Genomic DNA, 17,639 nt, shown 5'->3' with positions numbered 1-17,639 from the left:
AGAATGGAGAAAAACATGTCAAATGCCTGAGAATTTCCAGAGCTGAAAATAAACTTTCCAGATAGAAAAAGCTTGAATACTCAACAATAAATTGAAAGGAAAATCTTCATTGTAAAAATCAGATCACAAGAGATAACAAGTACACCCTACGTAAAAAAAAATTTGAAATGTATGTGTGTGATATATATATTCTGTATGTGTGTGTGTGTGTGTGTGTGTATTCACACACATATTCATTTAGTCACATATAAAAAAGAGTAGATGAGAGCAATTGGGATCACATTTCTTAACATCTTACAAAATAAATTGGAATATTGGTTTAAAAATACTTAGTTAAAGGTGATTTTCAATGCAAAAATTTTATGCCAGATCAGATTATCATTAACTATGAAGACAAAATGAAGATACTTTCAAATATTCATGACTAAAATTTTTGCATAAAATTTCTCAGAATGCTTAGACTATCTCAGGGAGTTCTTACACTGAAGTCTAGAAAAATAACTATACTAAGGAATATATGGGAACCAGAAATAAAAAGAGTCTAACAGCAATAGTAAATTAAGCGAGATTCCTAAATGACACTGCTCAGTCATGCAAGGAATAATGTTTTCTCCACAATATTCCAAATTATAATATAAAATTTTCTACTTGAGAACCATGTTTGAATGACATATTTCCTTTAAAATATTTTAACACTTTGATACTCAAAAGTAGCTTGCTCTTGCTTCACTTTACATGTCTCTGCATACTTGGTTCGAAGAGTTTTCATTTGTGGTTATCAGCTGTTTTCCATCTAGTGCTCAAAAAAACTTTTCAAAAAATCTGTCTCATATAAGTCAGAGCAGTGTAGAGTGGCTTTTATTGACTCACACCTTAATGGCACACTATAAACCTACAGTGAGAGATGCTGGGTGACAGCAAACCCATCTGTGTTAGTGTGTTGACTGTAAAGCTCTTGCTGATGATATGGCTATTTTATTACCAGGTATTCTCTCATGAGGAGTGCATGTACCTTGACTCCGAAGCAATTGTATTACTGTTATCTTATGAACACAGGTTTATTCGGTCCTTTTAATTTTACTCATGTTTTTTTCAGTTACAGAAGTTTTAAAATAAACATGTTGTTGAGTATATCTAATATCTTCCCTGAAATTTTTTTGCATTCTTTTTTTCTTTAGAAACCTTTTCTTTCCCATTTTTTCAAAAAAGGCAAATATTTGCCATTTTCTTTCCTTTTTGAATAGTTTTAATTAATGTACTTGTTATTTAAGTTATTCATCTATAATTTATTTTGATGTATAGCAAAAAGAAAACATTTACATTTTCCTCTAAATAGCTTTACTCATCCATTACTTATTAAATGAAATATATTATCCCAACTGATCTGAAAGTCTTCTTTTATAATATGTTATATTTGAGGGATTAGAATCTGTTTCAGAGTTCTGTTTCCACTGGCTTTATCCGTGAGTTCTTGTGCCAGTAAACGTTGTTTTAGTTATCATAATTCTGAATTTAGTTTAAATCATTTCTTGTATATGTCCTTTTCACTGCTTTTTTTCCTCAGCTGAGACCAAAAAGATCTGATAAGAACAATTAAAGGGGGAAAGTTTATTTGTGGGCTCATGGTTTCAGAGTTCTCAGTCCACAGACAGCCAAGTCCATTCATTGGGGAATGAGGTGAAGCAGATCATCAGGGTGGAGAAAAGGTGCCCAAGTGGCCATGAAGAAGCAGACAGAGAGCTCTGCTCAATAAGGACAAAGTCTAAACCCCAGTGGTATGCCCCCAGGGACCCAATTCCTCCAGCCATAGTTTACCTGCTTACAGTTACCACCAAGTTAATCACTACCAGGGGATTAATGCACTGATTAGGTTAATCCTTTTATAATCCAATCATTTCATCTCTAAACTTTCTTACACTGTCTCATACAAGAACTTTTGGGGGACAACTAATATCTAAAAGTGGATAAAATTTTCTTAGTAAGATTTTTTTCCTGTTCACTTTTGCTCCCCCACATTAAAATAATTTTAGTTTTGTGATCTAATTAAATCTATAACAATTTAAATGACATATTTACTAGAATGAGTCTTGTTATGCTAAGAGCATAATATACTTTTTATTATATTCAAATCTGCTTCTTTATGCCCAAGTAGTTATGTTTCTTTCTGTCCCATATACATTTTGTTAAGATTAAGTATTTTATTTTATTTATATTTTGCTGATGTATAGGAATGCAACTGAAGTTTATCTCTGCTGTACAAGGAAAGCACTGTGTCCAAGAACCATACTTTTGAATCGGTCAGATCTGTCATCAAACAATAATGGACCCAAGTCTTTGGTATTATTTTCCTCATTTATGCAGTGGTTGTTTGTGAGAGCTGTTTAGTTCAGTGCCAACATGTAGGAACTCTTAACTAAAAGGCAGCTTCTCTAATACCTAACCATCACCATTGTCATCTGACCATCCCACACTTTCATGAATTCTGAGATTTAAAAAACAATAATTTTATTCTCTAAAAATGTGTATTTTGCGCTTGCTTTAGCAGCACATATACTAAAATTGGAAAGATACAGAGAAGATTAGAATGGTCCCTGCGCAAAAATGACATGCAAATTCGTGAAGCGTTCAATATTTTTCTGCTGTCGTGTATTTAAAAAAATAAAATCAATAAAAAATAAATAAAAATATGTATTTCTTCTTTCATATTATATGTTTGACATAAATTCCAGAACAATATTAAATAACAATGCTCCCATTTATATCCTTGTCTTTATATCTATTTTATGAGAATACTTTTAAAAACAAGCTATTTAAGTAAGACTTGGAATTTTTAAGATCAATATTCTCAATTATAATAATTGATATTTATAATAAAGAACTTTAGTTTCTACAATTTTCAAACAAATTGATATTAAAAATTTAGAGTGCCTTTTCAGATCACTTTGAGGTAATTTTAACCTTTTCATATTAGACATTGGTATATAACATATTATGTTAATAAGGTTGACAATGTTAAGCCATCCTTGCATTCCTGGATGGTTCCTTTCATGGTTAAGATGCCTAGCTTTTTAAATATATTGTTGAATTCAGTTTCCTACCAATTAATATATATTTACATTCACAACCAAAATTGGTATAAAACTTATTTGCTGCTTTTTAAACAATCTAATTTTTGTATTCTAGCTTCTTAGTAATTTTTGCATTATGGAAATATTCTGGAACTGTTTATGTAACCACTGTAAAGAAGATGTACCATAAATNCCATGCTGTTTTTGTTACTATTGCTCTGTAGTATAGTTTGAAGTCTGGTATCGCTATACCGCCTGATTCACACTTCCTGCTTAGCATTGTTTTTGCTATTCTAGGTCTTTTATTTTTTTTATGTAACATTTAACTTAATCATCACTAAAAACTCTCTGAAAGTGGCATTCTTATTCTTACATAGGTGGGAAGACTCAGGCAGATAAATGTCAATTAATTTTCCTATCTCAAAATGTGTTTCTTCAAAATTCTATGCATTTGAACACTATATTGCTTATTATGACTTTCATATATTGTTTACCAATTATATTATAAAACCACATATCTTACATTAGGCCTCAATTTTGAACATTCATTCAGTGTTTATGGTGTACTTCATTCCTGCCAGTCTAGCAACAGGAAATATATCAGTGAGGATTACTAGAGATTATCAATGAGGAAATTACATAGTACATGTCCTCTTCTAAATTTTTATTACTTCAAATAGTACTTAGCCTTAAATTTTTCAAAAGCCTGTTTCAATCTATATTTAAACACTTATCAAAGTCAAAAAATTGGCACTTTAAAACAATACCCTATTTCAGCTAAACAGTTTTGAACACCTGAAACTCCACCCACCAACTGTTGTTATTTCTCATTAATTATTCTTTGTTAAAGTAATTTCCTTTTAACATTTCACTAATATTTGTGGATACTGTTTTAGGACTATTTTTTGATAATATAATTCAGTTTTAAAACTCAACTTCAATAATTATTTAAGTTTCAATATGTGATTAATTTTTTAAAAGATTAAATTCTGCACTGACCCTCCAATTTTTTAAATTCATTCATATAATCCAGTGACTCTCATATTTGAGCATGTATCAGAATTGCCTGGAGGGCTTGTTAAAAGAAACTGCTGGATCCCCCTGCCCCATAGTGTCTGATTCAGCTTTTCTGGGGTTGGCCCTGAAATTTTGTGCTTCTAATAAGTTCCCATGTGGTGCTTGTGGGGGTACAAAAGCCATAACTTAAAAATCACTGCTGCAATTCATCCTCAGATGTTTCCTATATAATTTTCAATAATATTTTTAAAGGAGGGTATATTTTCTGTGCCATTGTATACTTGAGAATTTTCTTCTTGAATTGAGACATGAATATCTATTTGGCTGTGTTATTCTTTCTCCAAGAAATATGCACCACTCCACTTTCTTTCATTATTTCATTTTGTGAGATTACATCAGAGCCTAACCAAATTGTTTTTCATTCTTATAATTCAAAATATTTTCTGGAATGTGCTTAGGTAGAATTTTCCTTATGGATTTTTCTCAGTAATCAGTGGGTTCTTTATAGCTGCATGCTTTAAAAATTATTATTATTATTATTATTATTATTATTCAGAAAAGTTAAATTAAATATATGCCTTTCATTCTGAGTTGATACATGAAGAATGTCTGTTAAATGAGTTAAAACATAGAAATGAGCTTAGAACGGTGATAAGCAAATAACAAGTCCTAAGTAAATGCTAGAAATTCTTCTTTTCTTTGAATTATTCTGTTGTTCCACTCCCATTCTGGTTTCTTCATCATGACTTTATTTTAGGGCTTTACTTTGCTGATTTTGATTTCTCTGTGCTCTTTCTTTTATATTATTTATTTATTTTTGGAGAGATGCGAAAGGCTACCCTTCATAGCACATTTCCCACCATCTCAATTTTGTTGTCACAACATTGTGTTTTTTGTGCTATTATATTTTTCTTCTTCACTATCATCCCATTATTACCCTTTTTCTTATTCATTCTGTATTTTTTTTTGTCTCAGGCCCTATGAACTGCCTATGCCTTTTCTATCTTCTTGGTTGGGCAAGTCCCATTTTCAGAATTAGAGAGAACACAACACTGATGCTCAGAGCCCAAAGCCAAATAGGAAGTATCAAGCTGACTTCCTTGGAACTCTGGGAGATTAAGGATGAAGAGTTTTAAATTGCTTCCTTACTTTAATCTCACATACTCTGTATAAAGTATATAGACATTGTGTGTGTGTACGTGTGTGTATGTACACACACGTACACACACATATATATAATTCACAGTAAATAATGACTAAGAATTTTAGTCTGATTCTACTTGAGGATCTTGGCTTCTGAGGATTAGAGCTCTTAATCATTAGTCATTGCCTCCCAGCAACTCCTTGCTCATAGAGAGATTTTTTTCATTGTGGGTTCTATCCTTTGGAATTGATACCACTGCAATCCTGCTTGCCATAATTAGGTACTAAAGTGTTGAGTTCTTCATTCCTTTATTTACATCAAGCTCTAGTTTATAGGGACATGCTTGTGCACACACACACACACACACACACACACAAATACCTAGACCATTTACAGACAGCATCCATACAATAGCAGCCTTTTGATGCATACAATCATGCATACATTCCCAGAAATACCTGGTCATCACTTAGAGAGGCTAAAGAAGGGCTTTCAATGATGTATTCCATCACCTTAACCTTAATACCTGTATATAAACCTCATGACATAGAGTACTTATAAGAATTTCATAATTCTGACAGTTGACTTAAAGTAAAGTGAACTTATGTTGTTCCTTAGAATTTTCATCATCCTCTATATCTTTGTATATTTCAAGTGAGACCTTTTGAGAGTCCTCTTAAGGGTCTACTCATTTAAAATTCAACATTGAATTACTAGTAGTAGAGTGATCTTTGACCAGATATTCCATCAAAAATACTTTGTTTCATTTCACTCTTTCTAAAACAAACTGTTTTAGTCAGCTATTTTGTTGTTGTGACCAAAAGATCTGAAGGGAATAATTAGAGCAGGGAAAGTTTATTTGGGAGCTCACAATTTCAGAGGTTTCAGTCCATAGAAAGTGGACTCCATTGTTTTGGCACCAGCTGAGGCAGAACACTATGGCAGAAGGGTGTGAAGGAGGAATACAACTCAGGACAAGGCAACAAGAAGGGGTGGGGAGGGAGAGAGAGGGAGAGGGAGAGGGGGAGAGAGAGAGAGAGAGAGAGAGAGAGAGAGAGAGAGACTGACTGACTCTGACTCTTATTCACCATGGCCAAAATATAAACCAATGCTACTCACCTCCTCTAGCCACACCCTGGTGCTACAGTTACCACCCAGTTAACCCTATCAGTAGATTAATGCACTGATGGCTTAAGGCTCTCATAACCCCATCATTTCATCTCTAAACTTTCTTTCATTGTCTCACACATGAGCTTTTGGGACATATTTCATATCTAAACCATAACACAAACATCTCAAATTTTATTAGGTAAAATTATTAGATCTTATCATGGTAGTGTTCCTAACATTAGGCTTTATTTTATTATTTTTTTTTCTCTCAAAGAGGGGATTGAAGATCCTAGGTTTCAGAATTCTCTTAAATGCTTGTTGAAAAATCTATATTTCTGACCTCAGCGTAACTTTAGTGAGTCCATAGTTCTCTGGACCAAGGAATTAACAGATCTCAAAAGCTTCTCAGGTAACAATTCTCACACTAAGGACTCTGGTGATCCCTTTTATAAACCTATATAAGAAGGTGAAATTAATGGTCTTTGGATATAATTTAGAACAATGTGCAGGGTAGAAACACAACACATACACACACTTCTACAAATATAACCACATCCTCATCTAGTGAAAACTTGTTATTAGCTTAAAAATTTGGGGAGCTCAGATAGCAAAGGCAAAAAGATATTTCAACTACTCAAAGTATTATCATTGGCTCAATTTATTTTAATTATGTTTTCATTTTATACTGCTTAATGGTGAAATTAATAATTTCCTTTTAATATTGGACTAAAGTAAAAGAACAAATGTTTGGAACTAGTGAATAAAAATCCAACACAGAAATTATTTGAATAATTTAACCTTTGGCATTTGCCTTGAAAATTACATATGATTCTTTGTGTTATTTCTCAGCGTATTAATATGAGAAATGCATAAAGCACTGAGGCTAATAAGAATATTGAGAGGTTTACTAGACCACTTATGGTATAATTGTGACTGTCATTGCTGTGAACTTTTTAAAACAGTGATTAATTTTAGTGCTTTATTTATAGATTATTTTCAAAAGTTTTTGTTAAAGAAACAGAAAAGTGGCTGTTTTTTTCCTCCAATATGTTAAGTACATTACAAAAACATAAGAGAATAAATTAATACAAAATGAGCAGAAAAGGCAGCTGTAGTGCTGTGGTTAAGTATGTAGTATTAAGTATAGATTCGAATGTACTTGAATAACAGCTGTGTGATTTTACAGAATTTACTTGATCTCTCTGTGCCTCAGTTTCTTTTTCCATAAAGCAGACCACTAATTGTGCCTACCAGATCAGGTTATTCTGACAATTAATTGACATCATATGACAAACCTGTTAGGATCTGACACATAATAAGATAGCCTATTAGTTAAGATTTCTGGCCAGGTATGGTGGTACACACTTGTAATCCCAACAGCTCAGGAGGCTGAGGCAAGATGACTGCAAGTTTGAAGCCAGCCTCAGCAGCTTAACGAGGCCATAATGAATTTAGTGAGATTCTGTCTCTAAATAAAATATAAAAAGGGATGGAAATGCAGCAGCTCAGTGGTTGAATGCCCTTGAGTTCAATCCCCACCACCCACAATCCGTCCTAATCAAAAAAACAAAAACAAAAACAAAAAAGATTTCTAACTAAGCTTACAAAAGCTTACCAGCATAGTAAAAGATTTTGAGGCAAAATTAAGAGGTGATCTGATGACAAAACCCCCCTGATACTTATGAATCCTAAAAATCATATAGGGCTTAATAAATGTCTACTATGTGCCTATAACCTTTCTAAGCTATGCAGAAGATAATGAAAACGAAGAGTGGTTCCTACTCTTAAGAAGCTTAGAATTCAAACAGATTAATCACGAACAAGATGTGCTGAATGAATTAACAGCAACTCCAAAACATTCCTTGGACTCCTGGTTTCTGATCCAAACACTTCTTAGGAGTTAACTCAATCTAATTAAAATTTCTCACACTCTATCATGTTAGATATGTGCTAAGAAAACCTACCTCACCTTCTTATTTATGATATTAATTTAATTTAATGTACATCTTTATCTTGTTTTATTTTAAATCAAGGTAAATGAGAAATGGTGTGGGTTCCCTATTTTACCTTTGTCCTTTTGGATAGGCTTACTGTAGGTTTTTGGTCTTAATTTCTTTCCTAACTTACCACCTTCAAAATGCCCTTTTTTCTCCCCAACTATGAAAAAGCAACAAATCTGAATTACTCCCTAGTGCCTTTTACAAGCTCAGTTGAAATTATAAAAGAGATGATATACTGATGGGAAAAAAGATGGATCTCTCCAAAAAGAATATGAGACAGTTGCAAGAACATAAGTATTTGTAACTGACTGAGGATTACAAATAAGAAGTTAAGAAGGACACTTGAACTTTGTTGCAGCATCATAGATGGACCAGTTTATCCAAGTCAGTTAGAAATATAGCCATTTATTGCTATATTGAAAGCAGCTTCATTGCAAGCAAGACCTGAATACTTACACTTCAAGAAAAATGCCTGAATGCTGCTTTTTCTTTTGATCTTTGGAATGAATTCAAGAATATCTATTTTACCTAGTTAACTCAATTTCCCAGTGTAGAGACCAAATGATATAGGTAACATGGGGAAACAGTTCCAACAAAGGTCACAGAGGCTATGCTCACAGATTTGCCAACCCAAATAGAATAAGAGTCAAACTAGTAATTGGCATTTGTAGCCTATTAGAATTTATCAGGTATACTACATTTAGATAGAGATAACCATGACAGATTGGAGGAGGACAAAGTTCATCATTGGAGATGCATCTAAGCTTGATCAGAGACTAGGCCATCTCCTGGTTGTGCAAACTCTCTGAAGTGCTTACCCATCTGGATTTTGCATTTCTAAGTCTGCAAAATGGGCCCTATGATATCTAATTCATAGGGTTATTTAAATAAGAATGCACATAAATTGTTGAATAAAGTAATAGGTATATAAAATCATGTTATCCCATCTTATTCAAAAGCCTGGATATCTCTGTGTAACTGGTTCCAACTAAGTAGCCAGTGCTGAGAAATGCAGAAATGCTTACCAGTTTAGTTTAGTAATACAAAAGTCTATCAACATAAATTTCAAACACTACCAAAAGCACATGATAACAAAAATAAAAAAATGAATATTTTCTTAGAATTGTAGGTTTTACTTTAAGAAACATAGTTAAGTTTGTGTAAAACAGAAAAGGAAAGCCAAGGCCCTGCTTTGTTGCCGGAAAATTGTGTGGGGACAAAATATTGTCACATAAGTACACCCAGGTGTGTGTGTGTGTGTGTGTGTGTGTGTGTAATTGAAACTATTTTTAAGGAATAATTTTCCAGAGCTCTGATTTCCATATGTATTCTTTCTTACATTTTATATGCCTGAGAAAGTGTAACCAAGATACAATGTTGTGTCTTCTATTCCTATCTTCTTTTTCTCAACAGTCCTTTCGCAGCTAAGGAAGGAAATCTATTTCCTAATGCTCTCAAATACTACAGAGACATAATGCAATATAGTATAAAACTTGACAAACAAAATGACAAGTCAGAATATTGGCATGGGCTTTAAATTGGCAATTGATTTTATTGGTTGGGCAATAAATGTTTTGGCAAATCAGGTAATTTCCAAATACCACATTCTGTGAAATCAACTATAGAATTCATCAAATTGCCTAATAATTTTTGGTGAAACCCACTAAGTAATTTTTGGCTTACAACATTTCCTCCTGATTTCCTTTACTTAAGATGTACAAAGATTTTTGGTGTTCTTATTTAAAACATTAAAGTAGAATCAAATTGATTTGGAATGCTGATCTTTTAGAATAACAGGCCTCAATGGCATGAAGAAATTGATATATAAGTTCAAATTATTGTGAAAAAGTCCAATTTTCTCATTGATAGTGCATTTCCAAAAATTTACTTTTACGTTGAAAAATTATCAGTGTCATTTTGCTACATTATAACATAAAAATTCTAACAATACAGAAGAAAAAAAACTTCATCATTTAAAGGCTTAGTCCAGGGATTCAAAAAATATAAATATTCATTTTTAGTCATATATTCTGTTAGAGTTACTTCATAGGGTAGTTCATTAAAAAATGTTCAAGCATAAAATATACATGATAAAGAACAAAATTTGGTGGAGGAATTGACTGGAAGTGCAAGCAAAGAGAAAGAAAATGTTGTAAAACTTCTCACTGTTATTTGGAATTTATATATTTTTAAATGAGTAATGATAATACTATTTAGACTCAGGCATATTGAAACAGTGATAAAACTATTTAATTTTAAGAACTAATATTTTCAAAACATGCCATCACTTAAACTAATGTCTATAAAATATAAGGTCAATTTAAAATAAGTGAGGACTATATAGTTTATTATTTACTTTAATTGTGGGGTATTATTGAACATAAAAATGTGAAGACCACTGAAATATTGTGTGTAAATCTTTAGTACACTTTCTTTTTTGTTGTTGTTGTTAACTGGGATTGAACCCAGGGGTGCTTAATCACTGAGCTACATGCCCAGCCCTTTTTTATTATAATTATTTTGAGACAGGGTCTTTTTAAGTTGCTTGGAGCCTCACTAAGTTGCTGAGGCTGGCTTTGAACTTGTGATCCTCCTGCCTCAGCCTTCTGAGCTGATGGGATTAGAGGTGTGTGCTACCATTCCCTGCTTCTTTAGTATACTTTCTGACCCAACATTTGTTAACTGAATTGAGTTAAAGTTTGGACTCAACAGTATGGTGAAGCTGGCCTGACTAGACTCCTCTGTCTCTATTCTGATCCTAGCTTTTCCCATGACTTCTGCACAATCCTTGTGTGGATCAGTATTTATTATGCCCCACACTTAAGGATTTCTTGGAATGTAGGATATAGTTTTCCATTAGGAATTCACAAGGTACTTAGTTGTTCATGCTGCCCAAGGGGACATTCATCTATGCAGAAAATGGCTGCAAATAACTTCTGTTGTTGGTGAACAGTATCACAAACAGAGTATAAACACAATTTCGGAAGACTCTCAGAGCATAGTGTGACTGTGCTAATGACATGGACACTGTGAATTGACATAGCTTATCCCCATGGCATTCATGATCTCCTCTCTTCTACTGATAAAGGGATACCTTTGTAAGGGGATGATGGGAAAGAAATAAATTAAGAGAGAGTATCAGGACACTAATATTGTTGTCTCCTACATTTTAAGGGTTTGAGAAAATAACTACATAAATTTATAGGTAAGTGCTTGTCCTGGGAGAGAAGTTATTATCAGTGTATTAGTATCTCTGCAAAGTTAGAAAGAAAAGCATTATATTTCACAATTGTGAGCTTAATTTTACCCTTGTCTGCCTCTTAGACCTGTTTTCTTTTCAAAGGACAACTGATATCCATAAATTCTCTTCAATGGCACTCAGAATGGGTTCTCTTTGCATAAACAATGCTTTGCTTTCAACATTTAATCTTAAATGGAGTAACATATAGCTTTTCTATTCTGACACCTTAAATACTGTGTTCTAAGACTTTTTAAAAGAATGAATTCTGACCTTATTTATGACAATCTGTTTCAGATACTTATCTATGGGCAGAGATTCTACATGTGTTTACAGAGCACCATAATTCTCTAATTTTGTTGTGGATTATAGCCATGGACAATACTTTGGAAATAAAACATTCAGACTAAAATGCTCAATAGCACTAACTTTTCTTCATCTATTCTATTCTCTAAGTGTGGTCCCCAGAGCAGCAGTAAAAGCATCATGTGGAACTTGTCAGCAGCACACATTATCAGGCCCGCCTAGACTTATGTATCAGAAGCTCCGGGAAAAGGTCCAGCAATCTGTATTCTCACAGAATCTTCAGGTTCTGATGCATGCTCAAGTCTGAGAACCACTGTGCACTGGAATTTTGCCTCACAATTAGGATGCCCATAAGAAAAACTTGGCGGCAGTTTAGATTTTCCTTTACCAACATATGAGTGAATCCTGATACATAAAATAATCATTAATATAAATCCTGAATCCAAAAATTAAGGGTCATCCTCATTTTTTTTCTTATGTAATCAGGCATTTGTGTCTGGCAGATTTAAAGAAGAGGCAATGGCATTTTGATAGTCCTCTAGATGTGAGGAATAAATGTGTTGGCTTTATAGTTGGAGTAATGCTAGAGAGTTTGGTCTGATGCTCAGGGATTTAAGACAACGAATGGATAAAGATGGTGAGGAATCTCATTCTAGTCATGCCCTCCTTTCCTAATTTCCCTTTTCACTGTTTGGTCTTCTTCCCCGTTTCCTGAGGGAGCCAAGTGATTGATACCCTAATCCAATGACTGTATTACAGCTGTCTCAACTAGGACTCTTTTCCTTATCATTAGCAGTTAGCCTATGGTTAAATTCACAGCTCACTGCTTGGTACTGCCCCTGAGATTTAAGGGTCTGGCCTTTAGAAAATATTTAACATAAAACTGAAATCTTGACATACTGAGAACTCAGTTCTCTGCAAGGCTTCTTTAATTAATCCAATGTACTGTACCATTGTTCTATATGAGACTGTGACATGGTGAACTGTTTCTGAAGCTTACAGAGATGTGTAGTCCTAAATTAAACAGCCACTGACGTGTACCTACACGGATTTTTTTTAGTACAGTAGATATGCATGAATCTGTGAATATTTAAACTCAAGCTCAAAGAGTGACACAATGCTCTCTAGTTTTACTTTCATAATAGAACATTTTTTGATTAATTTCAAGCTTGAAATCATTCTTTATGAAAAAACACACACAGAGGAAAGAAATTTAATAATTCATTACCACTGCTGCAAAGGTAAGTTTTCTTAATATGCTTGTCAGAGTCCTTTGGTTTACAGAGTCTACCAAATATTTTCTTAGAAAATGGTACAAATATTGCTTTATTTTCTTAATTTTGCACAAAAGAAAACATACATAAAGGCCAAACAGAATTTGTTGGCTCTTAAATGCTGTTTCATTCTATTATTTATCTGCAGGACAATAGTTGTTTTAAAATACCTAAGGAAAGGCTGTAGACCTTGATTTATGCTTTAAACCTTTGCCCTTGCTCCAGTCCGTCGATGAGCTGTAAGCATCTATGAATATGGCAGCTGAGTCCCAGATGAAAAATTATGCATCTCATAAACTGCTATTCTGCTGAAATGTCAAGCCAAGGCAATGCTGTACCTCAAACTCAGCACTTGGCATTTTCCTTTCTGTCTGCTTTGTTGCCATGAAGCAAACATGAACAGTGAGGATTTGTGTAGGACAGGTAGCAGGCGAGCTCACTGTCAAAAATCTATTATTAGGGCTCTGATCTCCTGCACAGACCGATCGCTAAACAGTGAGAAACTCAGGCTCCAGAAAAGGCAATATAATGAAAGAGGGGATTCTTTGTCAATCTCTATATTAATATATTCAAATGAGCATTATTTAAATGAGAATATATGTAATGATGCACTTTACTCAAAAGAGTCATAATCTATAATGAAAAATATAATTCGGCTTCATTATTTGATATGCTTATTTTTGACTATCTAGTAAATACACTACATATATATATATTTGTATAACAAGGTCTTTAACAATTTGATCTGTTAAACTTGAGATAGTCTGAGAATATTTTTACATATGTGAATAATAGGCAAAATTTTTGCATTATTCTGGCAAATTGAAAAAAGATAAGTGAGAACAAAAATGTAAGCCTGTCCTTTGAATTATTTTTATTTTTGGCATGATTTATCACCACACTTTTATTCATTTAAATTACATCTTTATCTATCAGATTATTTTAAACATTTCACTGTTAAAGCTTAGGCTCTTATTGATAAAGATGGTTAAAATAGCTTAAATTTTATGACAGGTAGTAGGCGTGTTTTTCTGAAAGGAATTTATGCATCAATAATCATGTGATTGACACATCAAAAAATTCATCCCATTAAGAAGTACTTCCTAATAAAAAAATACCAACACTGTATTTTGTGATATAATTGTAGTATGTAATATAAGAACTTAAAGCAATCCTGCCAAAATCTCCACTTACTTGCATATGTGAAAATAGTTATTTAAAGCAATATGTAACTAAAACTTCTGAGTTTTCATTCTATTGTGTTTTTCATCTTCCCGATTTTACACAAATAGTTACTAGTACCTACATCAAAATAAGCTTTAGGTCATGATAGGATCAGGTCACACTGAATTTGTACTTATGTAGTTCCCAGTGTCAGGGTGCATGCTGCCAAGTTACTGCATGACCACAATAATTTAGCCTACCATTTTAAAACTAATCATAAAATATGCAAAATGGAGGCAATGCCTAAAGTTATTTTCAAACTACTAGATCGAATCACATTTGTGCAAGTTTTCTAAATATACACTCTGTACTAATTTTCAGCCCTACTCCATCACAGAGCTACAAATCACTAGCAATATTTCTAATGTGTGCCTTCTGCTATTAGTATTTCCCATGTCAGTTTTAAATGAAAGCACCATTAGGAGACATAACCATTAAGGTGCTATCAGAACTCAGTGCCCAGTGGCTCACATAGAGAAATTTCAGGGTATTCATTATTTATATGTAGACCCTAAAAACAGCTATGTAATTTGCCATTAGTGTTGTTGTTGTTGTTTTGAGAAATATACAATCATTTCTTAGACTTTCTATGATATTCTATTTGTGATCAATAAATTTGGACTGAAAGAGAGGTCAGTCTTAAAGATCATCTTAGGTGAACTACTCAGAAATTAACAATAAACATTTATAAGTATTAATACTGAATGAGATGTGTTCTATTATTTCAACTAAGTTTATACTTAATAATTTCAAGTAAACATCTGAAATTTAAAATTAAGTATAAGATTTTCCTTTTCTTTGGTAAAACAAAATTTTTACAAAATAATTTAAAACAATGAGTAATAAATTTTTTAAGTTTGTTGAAGGTAAATTACTTTGAACCCAAAGTATTAAAGTTCCTTCTTCAGAGCAAATTCAGGACTTCTTATGTGTGTGCATATGTTCAGTAAACAGGATACACACAGGACAACGGAACAACAACAAATCTAAGGAACATGCCTATCTTCCATAATAAAAGCATCCAAAGCACAAGGAACAACAAAACTCCTTCAAATGAGTTTACCCCATGGAAAGATGCTCAATTACTCTTTCTCTTGATACAGCTGTAAATGAATAAAGGTTACCTTCATGAAGTCAGTTTCAAGAAAGCCATATCTTTAGTTTATGCTATGAAGGACTCATTCTTAACCATCTTTAAAAGACTCTTACCCACAGAGAGGACTTCATGTGAAAATGTCACACCACAGCTGGATAACACCATTTATAGGATGAGTGATAGTAACCAATGAGTTGGGGGCTATATTAAGATGTTCTCATTATTTGGGGACAAGGTCAGAAAAAGAGTTCAAAATTTTAAACAAAACCAGGGGGAAAAAAGAGCCAAACTAAAACTAGGAACAATAATGAATAATTCTCTCAAGGATAAAGATTATAATTAATCAAGTTGCTGATAACATTAGTGTTTTTTCCTAATCTAATAAATAAAATCAATTAATTTCTTCTCCCAGTACTCACAAAAACTCCCCAATCATCCACTCAATCTTGTGGTGATAACATCAATTAACTAATGTTTGATTTAATAAAGTTAGCTGATAACAACTTATCAGTGTTACTACTGTCCAAAGAGAAGAAGAGTATAATGATTCCCTAAAAATCAGTGATTCAGAGAGAAGTTCTTGTATGGTGGAGAGCCTAATTAGCCATCCTAGTTTCATGAAAATACCTCTTATGAATACCAAACAAGATTTCTTTTGATAGTGTTCTCACTATGAAATCACCTGATCTATAATTCAACCTATAAAGGACCCATACTTGTGAACATGAACCTTGCCAGGTATTTCTGGCATGATTGAAATCCAGCTTTATAAATCATTCTCTTATGAGTTTGGTCCACATGTTTGAGCCACCCCCAAGTTCCTGCCCCCATCATAATCACCTACAGGTGAGTTGGGGAGAAAATGTCATTCTAAAGTAGCAAGATAAAAGACCATATCTTAGAAGATGGTCCCAATATTCCCGCTTAGTATAACTCTAAATTGCAACAAGTAAAAGCTGTCTTTTGATTAGCTTAATTACTTATTTTATTTAATGAAATTCTCTTAATACAGCATTTAACTTTCAAACTTTTTTGAAGTAGATACATTTAAAAATGAATTTTATATCATGCTATATACATATGCATATACTGTGTCTAACTGAAAAAGAAGTTTGACCAAAGCTTGTCCTAACTATGAACAAAACATTAGACATTTTCCTGTTCTATTTCATTTTTCTAAAATGCTGATTCAAGTTTATTCAACTTGATTCCATAACACAGTCATGAGTTGGGAACCAGTGTTTGCAAAGATTGCTCTAGAATGCAGACTAATATTTGAAATAATTCAACTGATATTCCTTAGTTGAGATTTTATCTCCCCAATGCCTGTTACTGTCCCTTATTAGCTAATGCATCTTAAGAGAACAATGCAGAAATGTGACACTTTTCTACAGTGGATTAAAAATGTGCTTTTGGAAGAGGCTGCATAGACACAAATAAAGCTCTCTCATGCTGAGGTTTTCTGTCATGAGAGTATGAAGTGTAGCCATGAGCTGTGATAAAACAACAATAGACAAAGGTTACTTCCCCATTTAAACAAACACAAACTCCTATTTCAAACAGAAATCTCACTCTGAGAAAAAAAAATACAGATTGAATAAGGAGATAGAGAATATATTGAAAGGGTAGAATGTCCTATCTTGGCAATAGAGAGCACGTGCTATTAGGTAGTTATCCAAAACTGAACTTTGTAGTGTTTACTTAGAAACAACAACAACAACAACAACAACAACAAAAACCTGTGACTCAAACAGCTTTTCTAAAAGTAGGCATTCCAGTGTTCTGAGAGAACGCTTGGGAAGATATTAGCACTATGCTGTTTATTTATTTTTTCTAAATCTTGTAAATATATCCAGCATATTTTGTGTGATTTCTAAATTGAAATAGCATTTGAAGTTCTGACAGTCACATCTGATAGACTAGGAATAGTATTTAGCCATTTTTATATTTCATCACTCCTAAAACTTCAAACCATTATTGTTTAGCACAATTTTACTAGCTAGGTTTTGCTATAACTCATTCTGAAGGTGCTTTGTTATAGACATGCTTCCATCCTAAAATATATTATCATTGCCTGTTTAAACTGCTTTTCAGATTCTATTACCTTTAAACTAATGCAAGCATTGCTTTAAAGGAGAAAAACTGTATTAATTTTGTCAATA

General features: G+C 33.0%; 1 protein-coding gene and 1 non-coding gene across 2 annotated transcripts in view; one reads left to right on the top strand and one right to left on the bottom strand.

Annotated features, from left to right (window-relative positions):
- The window catches only part of Dpyd (dihydropyrimidine dehydrogenase), a 761,982-nt gene that overhangs the window by 190,254 nt on the left and 554,089 nt on the right, over positions 1 to 17,639 (bottom strand). The window lies entirely within an intron of this gene.
- On the top strand, positions 2,534 to 2,636 carry LOC125620147. The gene has a single exon (XR_007351730.1). It is a non-coding gene; the product is annotated as a U6 spliceosomal RNA (small nuclear RNA).

This window comes from Marmota marmota, unplaced genomic scaffold (genome assembly GCF_001458135.2).
Source record: "Marmota marmota marmota unplaced genomic scaffold, marMar, whole genome shotgun sequence".
Classification (NCBI taxonomy): domain Eukaryota; kingdom Metazoa; phylum Chordata; class Mammalia; order Rodentia; family Sciuridae; genus Marmota; species Marmota marmota.
This window is presented reverse-complemented; position numbering and strand designations above follow the sequence as displayed.